This window comes from Carassius carassius, chromosome 14, assembly GCF_963082965.1.
Source record: "Carassius carassius chromosome 14, fCarCar2.1, whole genome shotgun sequence".
NCBI lineage: Eukaryota > Metazoa > Chordata > Actinopteri > Cypriniformes > Cyprinidae > Carassius > Carassius carassius.
In genome coordinates this window covers 11,966,935-11,992,778 of record NC_081768.1, presented here as the reverse complement: position 1 = coordinate 11,992,778, position 25,844 = coordinate 11,966,935, and the positions used below count along the sequence as shown (strand labels likewise).

At 37.9% G+C, this 25,844-nt stretch overlaps 1 protein-coding gene across 5 annotated transcripts in view; it reads left to right on the top strand.

Annotated features, from left to right (window-relative positions):
* The window catches only part of LOC132156990 (zinc finger MIZ domain-containing protein 1-like), a 129,334-nt gene that overhangs the window by 17,640 nt on the left and 85,850 nt on the right, over positions 1-25,844 (top strand). For all 5 annotated transcript variants that reach the window (XM_059566090.1, XM_059566092.1, XM_059566088.1 and 2 more), the window contains exon 2: positions 12,342-12,471. The gene's annotated coding sequence lies outside the window, so the exon portion shown is untranslated. The remainder of the gene's footprint in view (positions 1-12,341; positions 12,472-25,844) is intronic.

Here is a 25,844-nt window from a genome sequence, read left to right as displayed (position 1 = left end):
ACGTGAGCATAAAAAGTATTTTTGTAGCTTCATAATAGGGGTGTAACGGTACACAAAAATCACGGTTCGGTACGTACCTCGGTTTTAAAGTCACGGTTCGGTTCATTTTCGGTACAGTAAGGGAAAGAAATGCAAACATTAAACTGCAGGTTGTTTTATTACTATAAACTTTTTTTTAACAATTTGTTTACACTTTTTTTAAATACTTTTTAATAAAATATATAATATATAAATATTTATGTATAAAATAAAAAAAGAATAAGAAATATAACACTGCTGCAAAGTTCTCAAGTTCTCAATAAAATACTCTGTCTCAAACCAATATCATATAATAAAATATAATGAAAAATTTAAATAAATAACTATGATTACAGTGCAGCATTACCAATCCCAGCCTGTAGGCCTGCTCATATTTAAAAAAAAAAAAAATATATATATATATATAACTTTTCCAAAGTGTCAAATGCAGCATCAACAGTTTCAGTTTTTAGACCTGCTCAGATTTCGTTATTGCGTTGGACCGATCGGAATTAAGAGCAAAGGTCTGTTTAAATGCCGATGGGAGCTGCGTTTGAATTACAATTGTTTTTTTCCTAGTTGTAGTGATATTCACACTCGCGTGATGCCTTTTGAAAACATTAGGCTTGTGACACACTGGCATATTGTACCTGTCTAACACCATCAATACTGTTGATGGTGTCTTTTTTCCGTAGGCTTTATATTTATGCTCAACATGAAGTATAGATATTGTTGTCGTGAAGACAAGATCCTGGTCTGTCAGCGGTCTCCCTCTATGTCACCTACAGTAGCAGCAGCACGCCAGCGCCGCGTCAGGCACGATTCTGGTGTGTAAAGACACAGCTGTCAAGCAACTGACATGCAGCAGAAACGCCACGCTCGCGCCACGCAGCCAGTGTGTCACCGGCCTTAGAATCAGCTGCAGGGTGGGATTTGCGCTGAACGCAGAGACTTCCGCCACTCAATATGTTCGTTTGGAAACACTAAAATGTACCTATGTTCCGCATACAAAATATTGCATTCGGTCATTCGGTACACACGTGCACCGTACCGAAAGCCCTGTACCGAAACGGTCCGGTACGAATACACGTACCGTTACACCCCTACTTCATAAAGTTCATAAGGTTGATCCACTGATGTCACATGGGCTATTTTAATCATGTTCTCATTGACTTTTTGGGCTAGGACGTGGTAGTTCCCTTGCTGTCTATGCAGGGTCAGAAAGCACTCAGATTTCATCAAAAATATCTTAATTTGTGTTCCGAAGATGAGCGAATGTCTTGCAGGTTTGGAATGACATGAGGGTGAGTAATTAATGACAGAATTTTCATTTTGGGTCAACTGTTCCTTTTTAAAGTGTCTGTAAAGATGTACAAAAAATATGCATTTATACATACAGTATATAGCAAAAAATGTATACATGTGCCAGGTATATATAATTTTAGAATAAAAATAAATGTACAAAAAGTTTGTGTTGTGACATTGTGTATGCACATTGTTTGATTAATATAGTCTTATAGATTATGATGGGCCTGCTGTTCATGGGTTGAACTGTAGCTTTTGGCAGTAGGAGGAGGAGAGGGACAATTTACATCAGTTGACATTGGCGTCCATGGCTGATTTTGTTATCGCTTGTTCCTCATCAGCTCAGCTTGTCAGTTTGCTGAAATATAGTTGCACTCTTGTGTCAACAGCTAATATTTACATAATCCCTTTCCTCCCGCAAACACTTGTGTTTAGCATGGTGTCAACAGTGTAACTGCAGAGCTTTTTCCTCTCCATACTGCTCAATAGGTGATGGTTTAATATGTAAACTTCCTCTATGGGGTTTGAGGTTTTTGCCTGTGACATAGCCTACAGCAGATGCAATATGATTATGCTCTATGCTGTGATTTTATTCATCTGGGCTGTTTCCTATGGGTCATGATTGCATAAGGTCAGTTGAATCATAGAGCCTGCAGTCTGCATGCTGCTCAGTATGTCAGGGAGTTGCATCTGACAACGGATGTTTATTAGGTTTTTGTCTTTTGAATTGCTAATGCAGCCCTGCGTCATTGACACTCCTGGCGCAGTTGCACACAGAGCACATTGTGTTTTGCCTGATGAACAGCCTCACAAATCGAACCGCTGCAGAAGTAATTCAGTGGTGCCTGTAAAAACAGACAAGAGGAAGTGCATTAATGCACTTGTGTGCCCAAGTAATGAGAATGTCCAAAAACCTGGATGCACTGCCCTCACCTGTAATAAGACTAGAACTGGCTGATCAATAATAATGTACTGTAGTATGATTTCTATAATAAAAATAATATCTTTAATAATAATAATTACTCTCTCTCACATACAGAGATGTTGCATGCAAACATTTGTTGATAAAACACAAGTGATATCACAACATCATTAAATACATTTATTTAGATAATTTAGATAATCAATTTTTTGCTATTTTTGGCCAAATAATTATATTTGCCGAATATTCGGTTCATCTCTACTACTACGTGTAAATAAAAAGTCATTAAAATCTTTAATACTGTTCATAATTTGTGTACTTCATGTAAATAGACACTCCGTAATTTGTTATAAATATTAATATTATTTTTTTTTAAATAGCATTTTATATTTACACTTCAGTAGTGGAAATAGAGTTGAAAGTTGTACATTTCAATAAGTAAATTAAAAAGCAGGAACAGAAACCTGCCTGAAAGCACTGCATCGTGGTGACTATTAAAAGGAGTGGTGGTTGCTCCTGATAAGCTCAGTTTGCTTATTGCACAGCACAAGTGTTGGGGGCAGAGGATTATTGCCACTTGTGTATATTTTTGCTGATGTATTTTTTTCTATCCCTCTTCAGTCAGATGGTGCATATTAGAAAAGCCTGTCTGATGCAGAAGTGGAAGGCATTTACTCTCACCTGAATATAAACTGAGAACACACAAACTCGCTTTCTTCCTCACACATGTGCATGCACTGTCACTTAAAACAGCTGCATGCTTGAAACGTAGACAGATTTTGCTTAACGTGGCATGTCAAAACGAGCAGATAATATTCTCACACCTCACAAAAAGCCTCGGAAGCCACACCCTCATCTTGCGATCAGCCACTTTCCCACATCATGTCAGCGATGCTGACGTTATTTACATAAATGATAAACACAGCGGATGGCTGGATTGGCAGCGTAATCCACTTGCAGTGTCATTAAGGACGAAAAGAGAGAAAGGCTATTACGACTCTTGCTTCATCAGTGCGTCTCTCTTAGGCCATTTATGGAGGTAATGGAAACCTCTCTCATTAAGGTGCTGCTCACTGTGGCGCTGAGAGACACATCTCCACTCGGTAATTGATCTTGTTGGTCTATAGTGCTGGAAAGTGGCCCTAAAGCGCAGCCCGTTTGCTGCATTCATTTTTCAGCTCAGTAAGAGCCGCCCTGCTCGCCCGCACTCGTCCGGTCACCTTCACTTCTGCTGCCGAGCACCTGCTTGTGGTATGCGCCTCTTGCTCTTTGTGTGTCTCTTAGGGAGCATTGCAGCCGTGTTTGTATTAAAGGAATAGTTCTGTCATTATTTACCGCCTCTTATGTTGTTCGTTTTTCTGTGCGACACACGAGGGGGAATGTTCAAGAATATTCACACAGCTGTACAGCAACAATACAAAGTCATTATTCACTGATCATTTTCCCCTCCAGTGAGGTGTTAATTCGAGAACTGCTGGAGTCAATTAGTTGAACTATAAAAAAAACGATCAGTGAATGATTCATTTGTTTGAACTGGTTCTTTTTTCAGTGAGCTAGTTGATCCGGTTCATGGATCAGGCTGATTCATATATGAATCAGAGTTTAGTTTACTAATTTAATATTCCGGTTGTAGCATTTCTTCAGTTAACGGCTTGAATTTTAGTCTGTACTTTGCACAAAGCTGTTATATATCTAAAGAAGACTCAAAATATAGTGCATGGGTTTTATGGATTACTTTTAAGCTGCTCCTTTTGGAGCAAAAGAGCCATGGTAAGTCACCATGAACTGTTATTACATGGAAAATGCATGTAGAATTTAAAGGAAATCTATATTTTTTTGTCCCAAAGGAAAGTTTTTCATATTATCTTATGATTTTAATTTTTTTTCAGTTGTAGTTTTAAGTCGCAGCTTTTTATAGTAAACTAGAGTGTGCACAGTAAGAAGTGTTATACAGAAGTGCTTTTATTGAGTTGCCTATGTTTCCATATAAGTGTGCTCTTTATTATCTCTGTCTTGTCTCATTGGGTGATGTGTTTATGTATAAGTGTCTGCAGCTGTTTCGGTGTGTGTGTCAGGCTCTTGGGGGCCACTGGGAGTTGTGACATGTGTGGTGTAATAATAGACAAGTTTTTGTGATCCGAACAGCCTGCTCTGCTCTGTGACTCACTGTAGCTCGGCCTGAGGTCTGGGCTTGCATCATCACTGGTATCCGCTGTGCTGTCAGAGCACACGAGGGATTCAGCTCTGTCCGTCAAACAAGAAAATAGAGCATTTCATTCCCTACATTTTCTGTTTTGTTCAAAAGCAATCCTAGCACAACTAACAAAAGACAAAACTCTCCTAACTGCATTTCTTAGTAGTCTGACAGTCGAGAAGCTGCTTTCAAAGTAGTGTAGCTTTCCAGTAACAAACTACTTTTTTACAAGGTAGTTTTTGTTTCATTGTCAAAAAATGATACGTGCAGAGATGAATCTTTCTCAATAACATGCGTAGGGTGCATTTCCATTTCACGGGTCTAAAGGAAGATTATCAATTTAAACTGTTTCAGTGTAGTTAGCTAATATTATTATTAGCTTGTTGTAAGATAAACTGCACTGGAGTTTTATAGTATCAAATAAACTTTCCAGAATTTTAATCCTAGTTAAGATTATTTAATTTTTTTCAGTGTCAAAAAAATGAAACCTTCATATATGAATCTTTTTCAATATTTGGTGTATTTCCTTTTCATGGGTCTTTAGGTAGATTGGCTTTTTAAGTAGCTTCGGTGTAATCGGCTAATGTTGTTATTAGCTTGCAGTGAGATAAAACTACTGTAGCTTGTTACGTTGTTTTTAGTGGATGTTATTGAGCATTTTTAGATGAATATTGAAATATGCCTAATTGTAAGTATTTTAGAGTGTTTCATAGAACGTTTAATTTTCCAGTGCTCTGTTCTTCCCCCTGTGGCGAAATGCTTCCATTTAGACCCTGAAATGAATTATATTTACTTTTTGAGGGATGTTATTGTTCATCTCACACAAGCAGCGGTTGGGTTTGAACACACTCAATCAGACCACTGTAATGTGTCTGACCTTTTGTTCCCATTGACGGATGAGGTATTGGCTCAAAGGAAAATTAGATATTTCCAGCGTTCCCTTTGACAGGCATACAAATGAACGAATCAAACAGCATGATTCCACTTAGACGGATCAGTATTCTAGCATGGTGAGCAAGAGATCATCAAGCTTCATGGAGAATATAAAAATTCTGCCTTAAAGATTTGTTGGGAAAATTAGCTTTCTCTCTCTTCTTGTTCCTTGCGTGCAGCTAGCGTAGGATGGAATGATCAGAACTATTGCGTTAGTTATTCCATATAATAGCTCAATGCGCTTTATGTCTTTATAGTGTCAGTTGATGTAATAAGGGGCTGCTGCTATCATCATCCGTCACTCTGCCCTTGATAAGACCTCCGGCATCCCCCTCGAGTGTTATTCATAAAGACTCTTGCATGAATGAGCACATAGCTCTAGGCTACGTCCGAATTCCTGTACTACATTTCAGAATATGTTCTGAAATTGATCTTAACTATTGATTAAGTACGAACTTTAGTATGCAGGTGCATTCCTAGGTATGTGCTTTTTTATTTTTTGGAAAGACATGTTTAGTCATCATGGATGAATTAAATTGATCGAAAGTGATAGTTAAGACGTTAGTAGTAAAGATTGAAATATTAATCAGCACAACTGTTTTTAACATTGATGATAAGAAATGTTATTTAAGCATCAAATCATTATATTAGACACTAAAGACTGGAGTAATGGCAGCTTAAAATTCAGCTTTACCACCACAGGAATAAATTACATTTGAAATGTTTGGAAATAGAAAAACTTTATTTGAAACCGTAATAATATTTCACGAAGTTACTGTTTTTATTGTATTTTTGATCAAATAGGCTAATTGTAACCTTGGTGAGCAAGAGACACATGCAGAGGTTTTAGTTTTGACTTGGTCTTCCACATTTTTCCAACTTTTCAAATAAGATGGTTCCAGAGCTGGTTGCACACTTCAGAAGATGTAGTATGTCTTCCAGGTATTGTTTGTTCACTGTATTATCAACACAGAATTTTTGGAGATCATAATTTTTAAGTGCTGCTGTTTGAATGCTGAAGTGTATATATATATATGGACCCTAGTTCTGTTTTGGTTTGACCATGTTTTGGTTTATATCTAGGCCATGTGTATCTGACTGTTATCCCCAAAAAACAGGCTAAAGATGGTTGGAGGACTTGACCAGTCACTCATTCCAATCTGCTTTAAAGAAGCTTATATGGGCTTTGCTGAATGGTTTCCCGAATGGGCAGATTTGTCGTCAACTGAATGAGCAAATGAATGATTTCAAGAAAAACATTCTTTCTAAGAACAAATATATGAGATGCAATGCGTCATATCTTGATCAGGTTACTAATATAGGAAAATGAATCGTTAATCAAGACACTGGGGAAGTGTGCTCAGCATGAAGCAAATTACCTGGATTAGCATAGCAAAACGCTGCATAATGTACCTTTACCTTTAGTCTCAGTCAGAGAGAGATTCCTCTGTTAATTACAGTAGCGGTAAACAGAATATGAATGTGACAGGGCTAAATGGAGCTGAGAGAATGGAGAAGCTAAAATGGAGTCTGATTATTTATATTCCTGTCATGTTTGTTTTGAATATCTCTGACATTTGGCTCAGTATGCACATGATGCCTAAATGGATGAGAGACTTTGGGCTCTTGAGGTACTTTTTGACATGTAAAAAGTCATCAAAATAACAGAGATCTCAAATGGCCAATATTCAAATGGTTTTCTAACTTTTCAAGCCAATAACCACATTCAATCATATCAGAACATCTAAATACTACCAATTTTCTCTCTAATGTTTTTCCCAGCTTTGTGAAAACTTAAGAACTGTGAGCCACAACCAGTATACACATTTTGTCATCAGTAGTAATATTTCTGCTTTGAAAGAAGTTTACCCACAATAAAATGACCATTTACTTATGTTGTTCCAAACTCGTTTGACATCAGCAGGACAAAGTACAGTCTTTTTTTCAGTACAGTTAAAGTCAATGAATACTAAGATCTGTCAATCTGTATAATAATGACAAATCAACAATATCATAAATGCAGTCCATATGGCTTGTGTGATGTTTTTCAAGTCTTCTGAAGTCATATGATGGAGAACAGATAACATTTAAGTAGAAAAACTTGGTTGGTTTAGCTGTCAAATGACTAAAATGACCAAAAATGCCCATCCATAGTGTACATGCTGCGGCACTCAGTGTACCACAGTTTGGAAAGCACTGATTTAGGACACTATTTGTAGTTGTGTGTTTATTGGATGGACATCTTTTGGCAGATATGTTTTGGTTCAAGCATAATTTGAAGGAAATTTAAACTGTCAGTGATAGAAAATTAGTAAAAAAAAAAAAAATCCAGACATTGTCTTCGTTTTACATGATGGACTTTCCCGCAAATATAGGGTTTATAAATACATGTCCTTACAAAAATTTACAATTGTAACCACAGTTTCCACTAAATTATCATGTGGTAAAACTGTGGTAACTTGCTATTAGCCGCTGCTTTCATCCAAAAAGAAAGTAAACAGAATGACAGAAAGATTCTAAAATGGTTGTTTTATTGTCTGCAAAACAAATTTTATATGGGATAATGATGATGTTTATTTTAAGATTGTGGATAATGTGTGTGACTTTGTGTAGCTCCTTTCAGAGCGACGGTCTTTTCACACTGATGACAGATATAGGTCATTTAACAAACATGAATGTGAGTTACAGTCAGATATTAGAACTTAGCCACTGACAGACATTTTAAAATAATCTGAATCACTTATCTTTTAATATTCTGAATATCTTTTTAAATGAGAAAATCATGTTTGCTTCTTTGAAAATGATTCAATTGTTTAATATAACAGTAAAAGAGAGTATGTTAAAATATTTCTCTTAAACAAAAATCCAAGTTTCTTTTTGTTCGATCTATATCTGGGTGGGCTTTTCTCTGACTGGCATGAACATCTGGAATGGGTATTGAATGCATTTCTGTATTCTCATTATCCTTTTAATGCAACTAGTACTGATTCACTTGGGCTCTGCTTGTGCACACACATTTGAGCCAAAGGAGTTTTTAGAAGAAGACTGTTGTCTGCTTCATTAAAGGTAAAGTTGGTTATTTATGTACTGCTAGTATCACAAATAATGATTCTCCTGTCTTTTATTGGTTGATGAGCAGATAGTTCTGCCCCCAAACTCTCTCTGTTGGCTGAACTGGTGTTGCTGTTTGTCTGATTGGGATTTTTAGACAAGCTAAGCGATGTTTGATAGTGCCACAAGAGTCATCCTGCAAATGGTTTACTTGTTGTCTCTGCATATTAAGCTGAAGAAAGTATTTTAAAACTTTTAACAATTTATGGAATCGTTAATGGAAAAATGACACTTTTCAGTTTAAGTGAAGTGTATAAGGCAAAAAGCTAGTTAAATGACTCTTTTGTTAAACTTCTCAGATGTAAAATCTTGAAATCTGGCCTGTATTTTAAAGCGCAAGAAAAATAAGTGTTTTAATCAGATCATCCCTGAAGATTTTACACATTCTTCAGCACTAAATGGCTTTGCAGTGTGCTGCAGAAGTGGCTACACAACAGTAGGACTCATTCGTATACAGCATTCGGTTTCTGCCATATCCCCAGGACATTTTCGAAAAGACCAATTGGAAGGAACTGTGCTCAAATTATTTCAATTGCTGACATTTACTGTGGAGCTCCAGTTGATGATATCACTGATTTGGGAGTGAGGTGGAACGCTTGACCTGTTTGTTTTTTTGTGTTGGGGGGGGGGGGGGGGGTATTCCTTTACTAATTTCCCTCTGATAAGTATCTGACAACCCATAGTGTGGCACATTATCTCCAGCTGGGGAAAACAGAGTGTGAATTGATTTTACTGGATGCCTGTGCGGATGCAGCACTTCAAAACGCTCACTGTTTTTTAGATTGAGTCCATTTTTTGCTTTCTCTATTTGCATGTAAATGATCAATAACTGCTTTTGGCAGGGTTGTGCCACCCGACTCTTGTCTGTGGTGTGGAACTGTAATGTTTCACCTTAACAAATGATGTTTGCACTCCCACCCCCTACTTCCATTCGCAATTATCAACTGTTTGCACTGCTGGCTACATTGATTTTTTTTCTTTCTGCATGTCATGACTCAACATTTAGTAGTCTGTTTAAATTGAACTGAGGGTGTGTTATGCGAAAATGACTGGTTCTTTTAGAATTATCCCCGAATTTTAGGATGCAGAGAATTACGTGCAGGCAGGAGCGTGTCGTTTACTGTAGTTCACAGCATTTAGAGGTTGGAGAAAGGTCATGGTTTTGAAGGGTTGAAGCAAATCAGTGGAATTGTGCAAGGTTAAAGAGTACGTGGATGTTTAAATAAAGTCTAGAGATATTATGTGTACATGAAAAAATATTATACTACTGTTATTTCTTTTAATGCAAGGAAATCCCTTTGGCAAATACTTGGCTATATAAAAGGTAATTATATGGTTCATTTTATTTTATATGTTTAGTATGTTTTTTTTACCCAATTGTTGTCCATGAATTTGTCGGAACAGGCCTGAAAGCAGTTGAAAGGCACTTTTCCAATGCTTATGAGTGGAAAATGACTTGTATATAGCACCTCTTAAAGAGTAATCACAGAGGATCATATTCAGATGTTTTCTCTGTATCAGTAACTGTATTGACACTTCCAATAATCTGTCTCATTTTGAAATGCATGTTATTACTCAAGCATGTTTTTGAGGGCTTTTTGAAACCTCATTGAGAAACAGTTGATACTCAATATCAGTTGGATTTGCCTTAGCTCCCTTCTTTCTTCCTAGATCTGCACATGAAACTTGATTGCAGATATGCACCAAATTTTCCACTACATTTATTTTCTCATGAATGTTTGCATATTTCAGTGATTGCCTTCTAGTGGATTCAAATATGTAGAAATGGCAATCTTCCTCTCCTGGAATGAAGCAAGTACTCATTTCACAGCCTCTAATTGTGTTTCTGTAAAATGGTCAATTGTTCCATTGCACAAAGACTAAAGTAGTTGCTAAAGTAGAATCCTTGCTCTGATTTCGTATAGTTCACTAACCCATCCAAAAGTTGTTGGCATGTTGTCAGGGTGTTGGGGATGTTTGCCATGTTGTTGCTTTGTGATTGCTAATGTGTTCAGAGTGTGTTTTCTATGTTGCTATGTGGTTTTTAGGGTATTTTGGTGGTTTAGTAGGTCATTGCTAATTGCCACAAGTCAAAGAACCCATTCACAAATGATATTCTGGTCCCTAATTATGACTCGAAACTGCTTATTCAATGTTAGTTTCGAATTTTTATGAAGTCAACCCTCTACACACACATTGGTAATAGAATTGCCATTGGCTAGTAAATAAACATTTATAAATGTATAAAAATCATCTTCACAAAACAGAAGAGCTTTTACAAAAAGGCACATTTATGTAATATGATTTGAAAGCAGCTACATGAAAAAATTGTCATCTTTTAGTTCTAAAGTATGAATGAAAATGTATGAATGCATGTCTCTTATAATAAACGGAACCTTTACTTGGAACTATTACTTGAGATATTGTCATTCAGTATTTCTGAATTAAAAAAAGCACTACTGTGAATTCTGCAACTAATAATATAAATATTTACTAAGGTCTGATGGGCTTCTGGGTAAGTGAATATTAATCATGCTGTCTGTTCACTCTAACTGATTTAACAAAGCAATGGAAAATTTCAGGAAGAAAAAAACAAACAAAGCATTTACCTATAGCAAGTCAGTTTTTGATGCTTGAGAATAAGCTGTACATCCATAGGAATAGTGAAACACTCACATGCATAGAGTGTAGGTGAGTGAAAATATATCTGTGCAAAACTTATTCTCGGCATCTAACTCACTCAATTGATCAGCCAATTGCTATCAGTAGAAATGTTGTCACCTGTTGCAAAATTTAGTTGCATTGGTGTGTAATTTACTCACAATGTAGAAATTTTCAAATTATATGCATATCAGTGAGCATGTGGATACCTCTTGGTTTAGATGAGGTCCAAAAAACTGCTTTGAAACAGCTGCGTGGATAAGATAGAAACTTGGCTCTTTTCCTTATGTCTTACTTTTGCAATTTGACCAGCACAACAGAGACTCCGTGTTCCAGTGTTTGCTCCATCGCAGGCATTGCTGCACATCGTCATCCGCTGATCCTGTTCTCGTCAGCTTAGAACATATGTGTATCATGCTCATAGAGATATGATGGTTGGGTATCCAATCCAGTTAGCAGCTATCCGAGCCGGGTACGATGAGAGGGCCCTGTCATTATCACTTGCACATTCATACCGCACATTACCGGCTGACCTTCCCGTCGCTGTCACTCAGAAAGCAGCCCAGTTACTCTGTCACAGGGTGGCTGTTCATGCCAAGAAACCAAAGATTCTCCACCCCTATCACTTGTACAGGGTTAATAGGCACTTAATTGGCTTACCTGGCAATGTGCGATCAGTTGCGAGGTCAGTAAATTAGATTTGCTGCTGACACATACCGCTCTAAATGTTTATGATGCTTTTGCAATTTCACGAAGCATCACTGTCCATTTTTACCCTCTGTTTTACACTGTCCATACCTCCCAGCAAACTGTGAAGGAGCTCACCCAGCTGTTCAGGAAACGTATCGTATTAAAGTGTGGTAACTGCTATATGTAATGAATTTTGGATTAGGAGCGACAAAGCAGCTCTATGATAACCTTACTGTAGGACGCAGAGGGAAGCGGGTTATAGCAGGAGTCTGTACTGCCAGACACCCCAGGGTGGTTGCATTTGATGTCACTCTCGCTGGAAACTCCCCAGCGCAACACAAACAAAGCATGCCGTACCAGACCTCTGCAGGATACATCAGTAGAGCGGGAAATGTCAGACCGTCAGGGGTGTGCGTGTGAAGTGAATTACTCTGGTTTGGAGAGCGGTCCTGGGAGTATACTCTAATTTCAAGCTGAAGGTGTAATGTGACTTTTATTTTTTCGCAGGTGCAGTGGACCCTAGTGTAGACGGGAGCTTGCAGAGGGACCTTCCCCACGGACTATATGAAGGGAGGGGAGGGGAGGGGGAGGGGGAGGGGGGGTTGCTGACGTTACTCCCAGCTTGCAGAACACACAGGTCGGCATGCCTTTACATTTGACGTTGTTTGTCTTAAAATTTCATGGTTCAGTGTTTTTGTTTTGTTCATTTTCAGTGGCTGTGAATGTAGATGTTCGTTTTTTCTGTACAGCTAATTTATTGTCTTGCTTTTAGTACCTTTTTGCATTTTGATTAGTACTGTTTTTGACTCTAAGGCAGTGTTTCCTGTGCTTTTTTGTCCAAAGTACTCACCACTCTTAGTTAAGGCCAAAGTATATGGCTTTGCGCAAGATGGAGCGGAACGCGGAAAATGAAGCATACCTGAACCCCTACAACAAATCTTGTTTCTTTTAGCTCTGGCATTAAGTAGAAAAATCATTAGATTACGTGTGATTGTATGAGAAATATGTTGGCGCAGATATAAATATTTGAAATAAATCTTTAAAGGAATCGGAGAAAAATGTATAACAAAGAAAAAATATATAATTATAAAAAAATATGGTTTCATTATTTTTGAAACTTCTGTACGGTATAAAATATATTGATATATTATTATTATTGTTCTAACTCATGCCAAATCACCAAACAGTATCAGCATTTCAAGTGGCTTAGAACAAAGTACGTAACATCTGGATAACGTTTGACCTTTGCACTTTGTCCTCTGTTCTGGCAGCGGGTCATTCCTGTCCTCTGCCATAAGCTATGAGATGTTTAGATATTCCTTACGATTTTGCCTTTTCAAGGGAGCGCAGCGAGCAGAGAGGAACATGCTGGGTTGATTTGGCCAAATTGGAAACCTGTGAGTAATATACAGCGGAGCAGAGCCGGGCTGGATGCACGTCTGGTAGTGTTTATGCACAGGGTAGCTGCGTCTGCACACAGCCCATTCCCGCGGATGCCTCGTACCCTCAGGCCTCCAGCACCTGCATAATGGAACAACAGAGAAGAAAGAAAGGGGGAAGGAGATCAAATGACAAGGGCTTGAATTTTTCACTTCAGATGTTTCTTATTTTTTGGCTTACACCAGGAAAATATTTCCACGACCTCAGAGAATTGTGCGTCGATATGATGGACCGGCCTCATTGCTGTTTCGTAAACATTTGTCTTATTGCATGTTTGGCTGTTCTCCCCAACGCCGCCCTTGGAAATTTGTGGAGGAAAACAAATTTCTGTGAAACGATCGGTGGGTGCTTTACACAATGATTTAATATAGCACACCCCGCTTCCCCCCCCACCACTAGCTTTTTAGTCAGGGATTAAGAATTGAGGCAGGCGGGGGCAAGGAGGGAACGAGGGAAATAAATAAAATATATAAAGGTGGCGGTTAATCTTGCTTAGTGCAGTGTGAACGCTGAGCAGTGCTGTGGCCTGACAAACATCTGCCGAGCAGGATCAGCTAAAGCGATTAGCGCGCTCACGTCAGCCTGTGGAGACGGGTGCCCGTTACAAAAGCCAGAAGACGAGCCTTTCCTCCCATACTCCACCTGGAACACTGGCAGTGCAAGAACCGCGTGCAAACACTACACTTTTCCAATACTCATATGCTCTTGGCTTTCTTTCCCTTTATCAGAATAAAGCAACATGTAGCTCTGAGGATTGAACAGTCTGACGTGGTACTGAAGCAGATGCTTATCACAGCCAGAGTTGTACCCGAAACTTCGTAATTAGCATGTATGTAATGAAATATGCCATTCATTAAGGTGTATTTGTAATTTTACACTTGCTTTGTACCGAGATGGGGGCCTTGATGTGATAGCAGGTGACCTTACCTTTGCTGTGTATGAAGAGAGATTGTATTCTGCACATGTTTTTAGAGTTAACCTTATTATAGCAAAGAAGGGGCGATACTTCCTTAAAGGGGTCTCTACAGCTTTCTTTTTTCACTTTTTTGCCATTTCATTTCGGTTTTGTGTTGTTTAGTGCAAATTTTTTTATTAATCTGCATTTTCATCTTGTTTCCCAGTAAAATATAAAAGGATTTTTAAAAACAAGATAAGTATATTTGATATTAAAACTTTTTTCATCATTTTTTGGTACTTCATAAAATTTTAAGAAAACTTTCTGAAAACAAGTCTTATTATTTTGTGTTTATATGTTATATTAGTAGTAAAGTTATCTTGGTTAGATATTTTACTGGGAAACAAGATGAAAATGCAGATTAATAACATTTTGACAATAGAAGAAATGAAAAAAGAAAATAAAAACCTGCAGTTCAATGTGCCCCCCCACCCCCCAGTAAATTATCTAAATTTTTTCAAATAAGATGAATGGATTTAAAATATTAAGATGTTTTTCCCCCATAATTTTTCATCCCTAATAAAGCTTCACTTTAAAATCTCTTAAAACAAGTCGTAATATTTCAATTTATGTTTTATAATTATATGTTATTAAATACTTTTCTTTTCTTTTAACTGTTCTTTTATACTCTCTGCCTTCTTTCTCCATTTAGCTCTCTTCCCTTTTTTCTTCTTCCTTTAATCTTGACGTTCAAATTCGGCTGACTTGATTCTCCGCCCTCATTTTTCAACATTGTGACTTGCCTCTTCCATTGTGTAGCTTTTCAAACATGCCAAAGTAGCTAGTGATTTACTTTTTCGAGAACAATTTGGCCACATTATTTATATATTTTACAATGTAATTTAAAGCTTAAGTGTGTAATTTAGTAATTTAAATGTAATATATTACACCATTTGAACAACCCAACCCTAAAAACAACATTGGCCCAAATATTGAGTTAAAGGGCAGGGCATTCGGTTTGACCAAACAGTGGCACGGTTTGATAACCTGTTCGAAAACCGCCATTATTTAGTGGTGCAGAATGACACGGTCATTAATTTTCAAGTCTAGTCATCTCTTTTTTTTTTTTAAATCTAGACTCAAGATTTTTGGGATTCAGGTGATATTTGTCTTCATCGTCTCCCATTCCACATGATAAAGCACCACAGTAAGAAATAACCTGGACGATGAAGTTTTCTCTGGGCATGTGTACAAGCCACATGGTGTGTTTGATAAAGAAAAAGGATGTCAGCACTCTTAGGATTAGCTCACACCATAGGAATTAACATCAACATCCCAGCTCTTGTAGCACCCAGGATTCTCTTCTCTTTGATATCTAGCCTCCGCAGTTACAGGATGAAAAAAACACATCTGTGATGAAGAACACTCCCAATTCTATGTTTCTCTTTTCGATCTGTGGGAAGGTAGTCTTTACCTCTGTGAATTACTGTGTTCTCTGATGATAATAGTAGAGCATTGGCCAGTAGTAGCAGTGTACTAAAACTGTAGTTTTCCAAGCTGAAATCTACTTGTGCTTTAAGTATTTAAGGTATAGTGAAGCTATAATTTGAAGTAGTTAGCTACACTACAAGTTACTAAGAAAAAGTATCCACTTTAAAGCTATTTTAAGGACAATAACTTTTTAAATTATATACACTACCATTCAAAAGTTTGGGGTTGGTAAGATTTTTTTATATAATTTTTTGAACGAACTATATACTTACCAAGACTTCATATATTTTTAAACATTGCTACATGTTAAAACACCTTTTTATTTAAATATAGCCAAATTAAAGCCAAAGACCTTCAGGATGGATGCCATATTGACTTGAATGCGAATGAAGGCTGCTAGGGATAGACTCAGTCTTTACAATGACACACACTGAATAAAGGTCATAGATCACATCATTTTTTTTGCGAACTCCATTGTCATTTTTTTTTTCAGAAAGATGTTTCGTCATGTTAATCAACAATACAATCCATTAAACGCCCTGTACTTGTATCCCTCACAGACTCGTTTCCCTTCCTGTCAAAAACATGACACTACCCTGACTAAGGTCTATTATTTCAGTCTTATGTGTCACATGATCTTTTAGAAATCACTCTAGAAACATTTCCTATCAATTTTTGAATCCGTTGTGTAGTTTAATATTTTTTGTGGAAATGCGATCATTTGTTTGGATTCTTTAATGGATAGAAAGTTCATAAGAACAGCATTTATGTGAGGAATAATTTTTTGTAACATTATAAACGTTTTAATTGTTTTTTCTGAATGAAAGTATTAAAATAGACCCTGATCTTAGTGACCCCAAACGTCTGAACAGTAGTTTAACTGTGATTTATATTCATTCATGTTTGCCTTTGTTTTTTGTGAAGTGTTTATCTAACACAAAAACATCAATGATCTGAATTAGTCACAGCAATTAACTTAAATTTACACAAAAGAGATCTTATAAACTAGAAAACAGCCTAATTAAGTTGAAATTGAGAACAGCAGCACTTAAGTAAATATTTCTCGGAGTTCCTTTTAGGTAATGAATTGGTGAATCATTTAAAACAAACTCAATTTTCGTTCATCTGAATGAATCGATTCATAGAAATGAACCTGACTTCTGAAGGTTTTATTTATTACCACTGTTTGTTTGACTGTAAATTTCCGTACCTAATATGCGTCAACCAAAAACAGATTTATCACCAAGAAAAAAAAAACCCTATGAAACAAAGCTGCTACTATAATACATCAGCCTCGCTCTGTCAAATAATTTGGCTTTGCCAAGAATTGCCTATATACTGGCACTTTGTTGTTGTTAATGGAGGTCTGCCATCAAGTTACTTTACTTTTTTTTTTTCATTGTTGGCTCAGATTAAGTTCAACACCCCTTTTGAATGGAAGGTGTTGAAACAAGCTGAAATATCCCTTTTATCCATGCCAAAAGTGCATTCATGAAGAGCACTGACTGTTCAATGCGGGACAGATGTGGTGATTCCTCTGGAAATATGTTTTTCTGTGTGGAAGGGAAATGAAAGCTTAGGCTGGGATGTTCTTCATCTCACTTCTGGAGGTGAAGAGGCTGAGGACTGTGCATCTGTGTTGCGTTTATGCCAAAGACAGCTTGCATCCTGATAGCGGTCAGAGTTTGACACTATGCCAAAGCTGATAGTCAAGGACACAGCATACATTTGAGCATGCATGTAGTCTTGTAACCTATTGATTTTAGAAACGCAGCTCCCTGGAGAAATGTCTTTTTTGGAACTACAAAGCTTTAGGTTTTGATTATTGTGATTTGTGTGGAAAAGAATAGCTAGAACATTATTAATTATTTCACATTCTGTGTTCCACAGTGGAAAAAAAAGCTTGACTTCACTTTAAAAAAAACATTTGAGATTGTTATATCTATATATGTTGCCATAGAAGTCAAGAGATCCTTTGTTAGTTCCTCGCCAATAAAAACTAACATCTGAATCATTAAATGCACAGACGTGTTTGCTACCCTTGACAGGAAGCTATATGATTACAAAAGATGTTTTCTGTTAGCCTGCCAGGCCATGCAGCCATGATGAATGAGTGTAATATACAGTGCATCAAGAGTGGACACATGCATTAATGGCTCTCAATAATTTGAGCAATACATTTCAAATGCTACTTTCACGCAGAAGCTGATTGTTTCTGAATCATTTAATCTTGCTGAATTGTACCCCCCCCCCCCCCAATTCATTTCAGTAAACAGGAAAACAATGTGCTCATTTGAATAATATCACAAATTGTGTAGTCCCTGGCAGTCCCGGGCTGTGCCGTGTGAAGAGTGCCAGCCCTCAGGGTCTGAGTGAACAAAAACAAATCACTGCATTGCTTACACAATTACAAACCTGTGTACTATTCATCTGCACAGGATATGCGAATTACTTATCTGAATGCGTCTCCAGATATTATCTCTAGCACACAGTGTTGCACAGATTGAGATGTATGAGATATAGGCTCTCGGTGTGCATATGCATAAGAGAAATCTGGCTGGCATAATAGGAACATCATTTTAATATAGAGACTGTCAAAGATCAGTTTTATATTATATATTGTCAAATTGTAATAAGACGGTATAAAATCTAGGAAGATCCAAAATGAACCTGTTTTCCTTTTTTCTTTTTTTCCCCCTTCTTTTTACTGAGCCAGTTAGAAGGATTCAGAATGGTGGTTTGAATCAAGCTCATTTATCCAGTGAATCATTCCAAGCAATTACTGACTCACTCACTAAATCATTTTTCAGTTCTTTTAGATATATAAAATGAAATGTGCACCATTTAAAGTGGTGTTAATTTTATGCTTGTCGTTTTTTTTTCTTGTTTTGTTTTGTTATATTATAGAATTGTATAGAGTAGAATTGGTTTGGTTTTTAGAAATATTCAACCAAAACTACAATGTGAATCGATCCTTCAGCTTGTTTTCCCTCAGACATCTAAAAAAAGTCACTTGGACCCAAAATCTTTCATTCTCGGAGCCAATAGCTTCCTAGTAATTGTTCTGGTCTGAATCCCTGGAAGATTTGAGAACTATTGGGGTGGAGTCTGAACTCAAACAAAGCCTTGAATTATCAGAACATACGGTCTCATCCAGCTGCACTGATTATTTGAATTTCTCTCATTTATTTGCTGGTGATTTAGGGCGTTTACGTTGTTGGTGTTGCTTGCTGGCAGAACTATCTGGAGTTGATTTACGGATGCAGTCTGTTGGATAGAAAATCTGAGCCTATTATGATTCTGCCCAGACCAACATTAAAATGTGTATTTATTGCACCTCCAGTTTTTATGTGTGATCCGTAGCAGGTGGTGTGCACCAGATTGGATGCTCTCATTTGACAACCTACATTTTACTCATATCTGACTGCAGTCATTCCGACGCATTACATCCAGCGTACTCATACTACTCCTCCAATCGTATATTTTCATTCTCTTCTTCCAACTCAGAGCTCTTTATAGACTCCATAAAGAAAGACAGATTTTCTAAGTTTCTTGGTTTCCCCAACCCCGGACTCCCAAAGTTGGGTCCTGGTGCCACCTTAGATTCAAGGCCCCCAGAAGGACATGCAGATGTGGGGCGGTGTTCACTCTCTCAGAACAAAGCAATTAAGTTCTGAAATGATGGGGAAATTTTATAGTGTCAGTAAGGATGTCTCTGAATGTCTACATGGAAAGAGGAATGTGGTATGCATTTTAAAGCAGCAGAGCGTTCAAGAGCTGAATGAAAATGATTCCGTCTCCAGCGAGGCCTCCTGTAGCCCCACACCTTCAGAGGAGGAGAGCTTGAAAGACATCCAGACTGAGTTTAAGGCCTTTGTGCTTGTGCTAATGAAGCACAGAGAGGGAAGGAGAAGGGGCTTCTGATATGGGTTTAATTAGCAGAGGGTCTCTGACTATTAAACTTCTGATTACAGTGTGGAATTTCGCTTAAATTAAGGAGTTCAAGAACTCTTTGAATGGAAGTGATGGCAGGAATAAGACCGTTGTTCAAGTACAGTCATGGCCAAAAGTTTTGAGAATTACATAAATATTAGTTTTCAAAAACTGCTTTTAGATCTTTGTTTCAGTTGTTTCTGTGATGTACTGAAATATAATTACAAGCACTTCATGTCTTTTATCGACAATTACATGACATTTATGCAAAGAGTCAGTATTTGCAGTGTTGGCCCTTCTTTTTCAGGACCTCTGCAATTCGAGTGGACATGCTCTCAATCAACTTCTGGGCCAAATCCTGACTGATAGCAGCCCATTCTTTCATAATAACTTCTTGGAGTTTGTCAGAATTAATGGGTTTTTGTTTGTCCACCTGCCTCTTGAGGATTGACCACAAGTTCTCAATGGGATTAAGATCTGGGGAGTTTCCAGGCCATGGACCCAAAATTTCAACATTCTGGTCCCCGAGCCACTTAGTTATCACTTTTGCCTTATGGCACGGTGCTCCATCGTGCTGGAAAATGCATTGTTCTTCACCAAACTGTTGTTGGATTGTTGGAAGAAGTTGCTGTTGGAGGGTGTTTTGGTACCATTCTTTATTCATGGCTGTGTTTTTGGGCAGAATTGTGAGTGAACCCACTCCATTGGATGAGAAGCAACCCCACACATGAATGGTGTCAGGATGCTTTACTGTTGGCATGACACAGGACTGATGGTAGCGCTCACCTTTTCTTCTCCGGACAAGCCTTTTTCCAGATGCCCCAAACAATCGGAAAGGGGCTTCATCGGAGAATATGACTTTGCCCCAGTCCTCAGCAGTCCATTCACAATGCTTTCTGCAGAAGATCAATCTGTCCCTGATGTTTTTTTTTGGAGAGAAGTGGCTTCTTTGCTGCCCTTCTTGACACCAGGCCATCTTCCAGAAGTCTTTGCCTCACTGTGCGTGCAGATGCGCTCACACCTGCCTGCTGCCATTCCTGAGCACTGGTGGCACTCCGATCCCGCTGATGAATCCTCTTTAGGAGACGATCCTGACACTTGCTGGACTTTCTTGGATGCCCTGAAGCCTTCTTTACAAGAATTGAACCTCTTTCCTTGAAGTTCTTGATGATCCTATAAATTGTTGATTTAGGTGCAATCTTAGTAGCCACAATATCCTTGCCTGTGAAGCCATTTTTATGCAACGCAATGATGGCTGCACGCGTTTCTTTGCAGGTCACCATGGTTAACAATAGAAGAACAATGATTTCAAGCATCACCCTCCTTTTAACATGTCAAGTCTGCCATTCTAACCCAATCAGCCTGACATAATGATCTCCAGCCTTGTGCTCGTCAACATTCTCACCTGAGTTAACAAGACGATTACTGAAATGATCTCAGCAGGTCCTTTAATGGCAGCATTGAAATGCAGTGGAAGGGTTTTTTGGGGATTAAGTTAATTTTCATGGCAAAGAAGGACTATGCAATTCATCTGATCACTCTTCATAACATTCTGGAGTATATGCAAATTGCTATTATAAAAACTTAAGCAGCAACTTTTCCAATTTCCAATCTTTATGTAATTCTCAAAACTTTTGGCCCCGACTGTAGGTAGCTCCTCTTATTTTATATTATAGAATTGTCTATTATTAAAAGATATAATAATATATATATTTTTATTTGTTTTAAATTGTTTTATAATGTTATAATTTGTTTGTTGTATATTTTACTTTTTTATTATAGAATTTTTTTGCTTTGACATTAATTCATTTCAATTAAGCACATTTTATCTCAATTCTTTTCTCCAATTTAAAAAAATGAAATAATAAAAAAGTATACTTGTAGTAGTGTTTTATTTTGTGCCTAACTTATGAAAGAAAATCGACTCGAAATCGAAAAATAACATTGTTTAAATAGTAAAATATTTATACTTGGTAGAGTTTGATTTTCTGCCTTTAACTTATCAAAAAACATTGTATTGATGGATCATGTTAATGAGAATCAAGGAGGGAATTTGCATAATTATCATAAAATTATGATTTTTTTTTTTTGGGGGGGAGCAGGTGTAACAAGACTTGAATACATTTTTGGAAGATTAATATGACTGCTTAGAGTTTTGGAGCCAAGTTGTAATACTTAACCTTTATAGCTGAATGTGTCGTAATGCTAAGTGTCACAAGCTATCCGCTGACGTTCTCCGATATTTCACACATGCACAAGCACAGTTTCAACTGTTTTGAGAGGCAAATAGCTACATGGCTGCATGAGCTGAAGCAGATTGTTGTACTGTCCAGACCCAGATACCAGAGAGTGAGTTATTCCCTGCACCATGACCTGATTAATTGAGAACGTCTGAGGTTGTCTGTTGGTTGTGTTCAGGCTCCAGTAACTGCCCCAACCTCATCCATCTCAAATGCTTGTGTCTAAAGGTTGGCCTCCAAAAGCTGACCCCTCGCCTCAGCTGCAGACAAAAAGTCAGTGTGCTTAAGTTAATTGAATGAGAGAGAGCAAGAGAGTGAGTGAGGGATCAAGAGAGAAAGATAGCGCCAGAGCCAGTGAGATACAAAAAAAGGCAACATTTAGACAGCTGCACGCGTAGCACCATGTATCCATGTCTGTCAAAGGAAGATATTTCTGTCTCCTTAGAGCGGCCCACAGGCTTCCAGGCAAGCCATCTCGATGTCATCACCGTCACCCTTCTGTCATTGGCTAAAAAGGTTCGGCTGCGTGCGAGCCTGAAGTACGACGTGTGCTGGAGTTAAGGGCCGTGCTAGCAAGGGCCTAATTGGAGTGTGTCAGTCATGTAGCTTGACTCATCGAAAATTACTAGGAGCAGTTCACTTAATAGGAAAGCAGAAAGGAATGACAATAAGGTCATGATATCACCACATCCAATGGCAACGATCACATTCCAGGGCTGCGGTAGTTATATCTCTCGAGCACCTCATGCTGACAGTGTAAGCAACGATAGATGGTCACATGGTGCTGAGAATGAGCCCTGTCGTATACATACAGTCAAGCTCCAAAAATAACACTCGTGCCAAATGCAAGTGGCTTTGGTGAGTACAAAAAGCCACTCACCGGTTGGAGGGGTGCTTTATTAGAAGCTGCAACATAATATGCGGTTTAAATTGAATTGAAAGATGAGTCTGACCCTTGCTGATGTAAGTGACGTGAGGAAACTGAATCCGCCGTCATCTACAGAAAACATCTGTTCTGACTTGGAGGTCTTCTAACTTCAACATTAAGTGCTTTTAACACTGAACGCGACAATTTGGCATGAATGTTTGGCACAATAATGCTTTTGAATCGAAACAAAAGATCCCTATGGGGTTATTCACATCAGGCGCATTCATTTTTTTCCCGTCCTCTGTGTGTCGATTTCTTGAAGTTTCGATGAAACGGGCCATCCAATAAGATTTGAGCTTAGATTGCATGCATGGAGCTGCTGCTGTTGCTCAAAAAGGCAAAGAGTGGTGGCGCTGTTTCAAAAACCAGTATATATAAAAATCTCGTTTGTAGTCCCTCTGACATCCAAAATGTGCCAAGGTATCAGTGACATCTGAGCTGTGGGAGCTGAATTCAAATCAAAGCAGAATGCTGAGAGATTTCTTGAATCAGACTGCCAGCGCCTCTTGCATGCCGAAGGTTAGATTGATGGCCTGAACCTGCTGTTGTCTTATATTTGATGGAGCTCCCAGCATGCATTTCTCAAAGCCTTTCATTGACGCTTGGTTCTACAGATTTCTTGCTTTCGTGTAAATGCGAGTGTGAACATGCAAACCCGAATCCAATCTCACATTACATGAGATGTAATTTGGAAGGCACATACATGACACATTTTTTTGTTTTGTCAGAAATTGAAGCATCACGTTCGGTGCTCCCTAAAGATTGCCTTGTAACCTCATTGCACACAGGCTTTCGTGGTGAAACGTGAGGTGGGTGTTTATGTTCTTTAGGTTAACATGGCTATCTGTGGAGGAAACCTGGCCTGCTGGCTCTGTTCTGATGTGCTGACTTCACTCCGCAGCTGCAGAAATATTCTCTCTCACTGAGCTGCAGGGACATGCCAGTATTTTCATTCCTAACTTCAGGCATTTCCGAGCTCTAACAAAGGGAGAGTGAGGTGATGAAACTAGGGTGGAAGCTGTTTTCCAAAAGCACCAAATTATTTTTCTGTGTGAGCAGTGGATGCCTATTTCAACAGAAGCTTTATTAAGGTTTGTTCAGAAACATTTCATGCGGTTTCCTCACAGTAAAAATTGTTCCTGTAGATGCTTTTTATTATAGGTTTTTTTTCCAGTTTTATCTTCCTGACAAAAATATTCGAAGGAGATAAGACTGGGACTTCTTGTGACACAGGAAATGTTAAATAGTGTTTAAAAGTGAAGTGTGACAACATTAGTTCGAATGCCACATCAGCACATCTCTATCCCTCCATTTAATACTACTGTATTTTTTTTTTTACTGGCAGTATTGGAAATTACAAGCTAGCGCTTGAGTCACCATCATTTTTTTTTTATCTTTGGGAAACCGCTTCCCTCCTGTCTGATGCTGGTGGATCAGCACAGAGTAACACTGCTTGCCTAAACCGGAATCCCACTCATTTTTGTCGAGTTACACTCAATCATCTCCCATCGACCACTGGGTAGGCTCCTGCTGAGGATTGACAGGGAGAGCCTTTGACAAGCGGATACCAATAATAAGGGAATTGCCCTTCCAGAGAAAATAGCTCTGTAATTGTTGGGTACATTCAAGCTCGGTCACAAAGAAAAGGCTGGAGTGGGCCTGTGCATTTTTCTGTCCTGTGTCAGGGTTGTGGATGTGTCAGCAAGCCCCTCGTTCTTGTGCGCATGGCTGTGGCTGTCTGCTCGACTTGGCCCGCTGGTGGAGGCCCAGCTGAATGCTTAGTGGTTGGCAGGCTTGGACACTTGCCTGTATAACTGGAGTTTGAATGAAAGGGGCCTTGTGAACTTTTGGGCTACTGTGGCATTTTCCAGCTGCCGAGCAAAGTAATTAAAAATCTTTAGCTATATTGCTGAAACGTAGAGTTACAGTGCTCTGTTTGCTTGAAACTCACTGTGGGACTAGTGTTGATCTTAATTCTTGTTTCTTTCTCTTGATTTTATTCCTGGCTCTCTGTGGTTTCATATGCACACTTGCACTTTGAATCACCTCAGTTTACGGTTTACTGCCAGTGATGCTTTTTAAATGTGCTTTTTTTTTGCACCTGTTTACCAATGTCTCAGACAAAAAGGCATTTTGATTGAGAAAAAAAAAAGGTTTTTCCTTAGATTGAAACTCATCCGCGGTATCCAGGATTTATATGGACGTGGGAAACTTGGAAATATTAGGCAATTTCTCAATTAAAAATAATTTCCTGAGGGTATGAATGAAGAATTTGAATTTTCTTGTTTTTTGTAAAACACATTCTTTCTTTTTGTGTGTCTGTAATGCTGTATTATCATTGGAAGTTGTTCATTTGAAATGTGTATATATACTTGTTTGTAATTCTACTTGAGACAATTGAGATTTTGAGATAACTGCATTCAGCTGATTGTCCTTAATTGCTGACTTGCTTAAAAAGGGTGAATGTTGTTTGCTAAACGAGCACTGAAGATAGCAATGCGCTGAAACGTTTGCTGGTGTCCATTCTGTTTTTAACCCACATGCACTTTGCACCTTTTTGCACGATGCAATTTGAAAAATTAAATATTTTTTTGTAGACTTCCAGTCTTGAGTGGATCAGTGTGCGGCTAGCCACTCCTCTTGTTCATTTCAATTAAAAATAAGAAATTCTTATTGAAATACTGAAACAACAACAATAATAATAATAATAATACATTTATTTTATCATTATAAATATATAGCAGGATTAGCTAGATATATTTTGAACAACTTATAAGTGTATAAAAATTCTTGTAATATTGAATACCATCACTAGAGCAATGGCTACACTAATTGTTATAATTCATGTTTTTATATGTATATACAATTTTTTTTTATCATGCAATCAATATTTATTATAAAAAGATTAGCATATTTATAATTATATAATAATACATAATCTTTAATAATCATACTCATATATATTCTAACACGTCTACAAATTATTATTTTTTGTGTGTGTGTGTGTACACAAACTCTATGAAATCGGCCTATATCAAAATCTGTGCCCTATAACATGGAAAAACATGTAACTGTTACCCTGC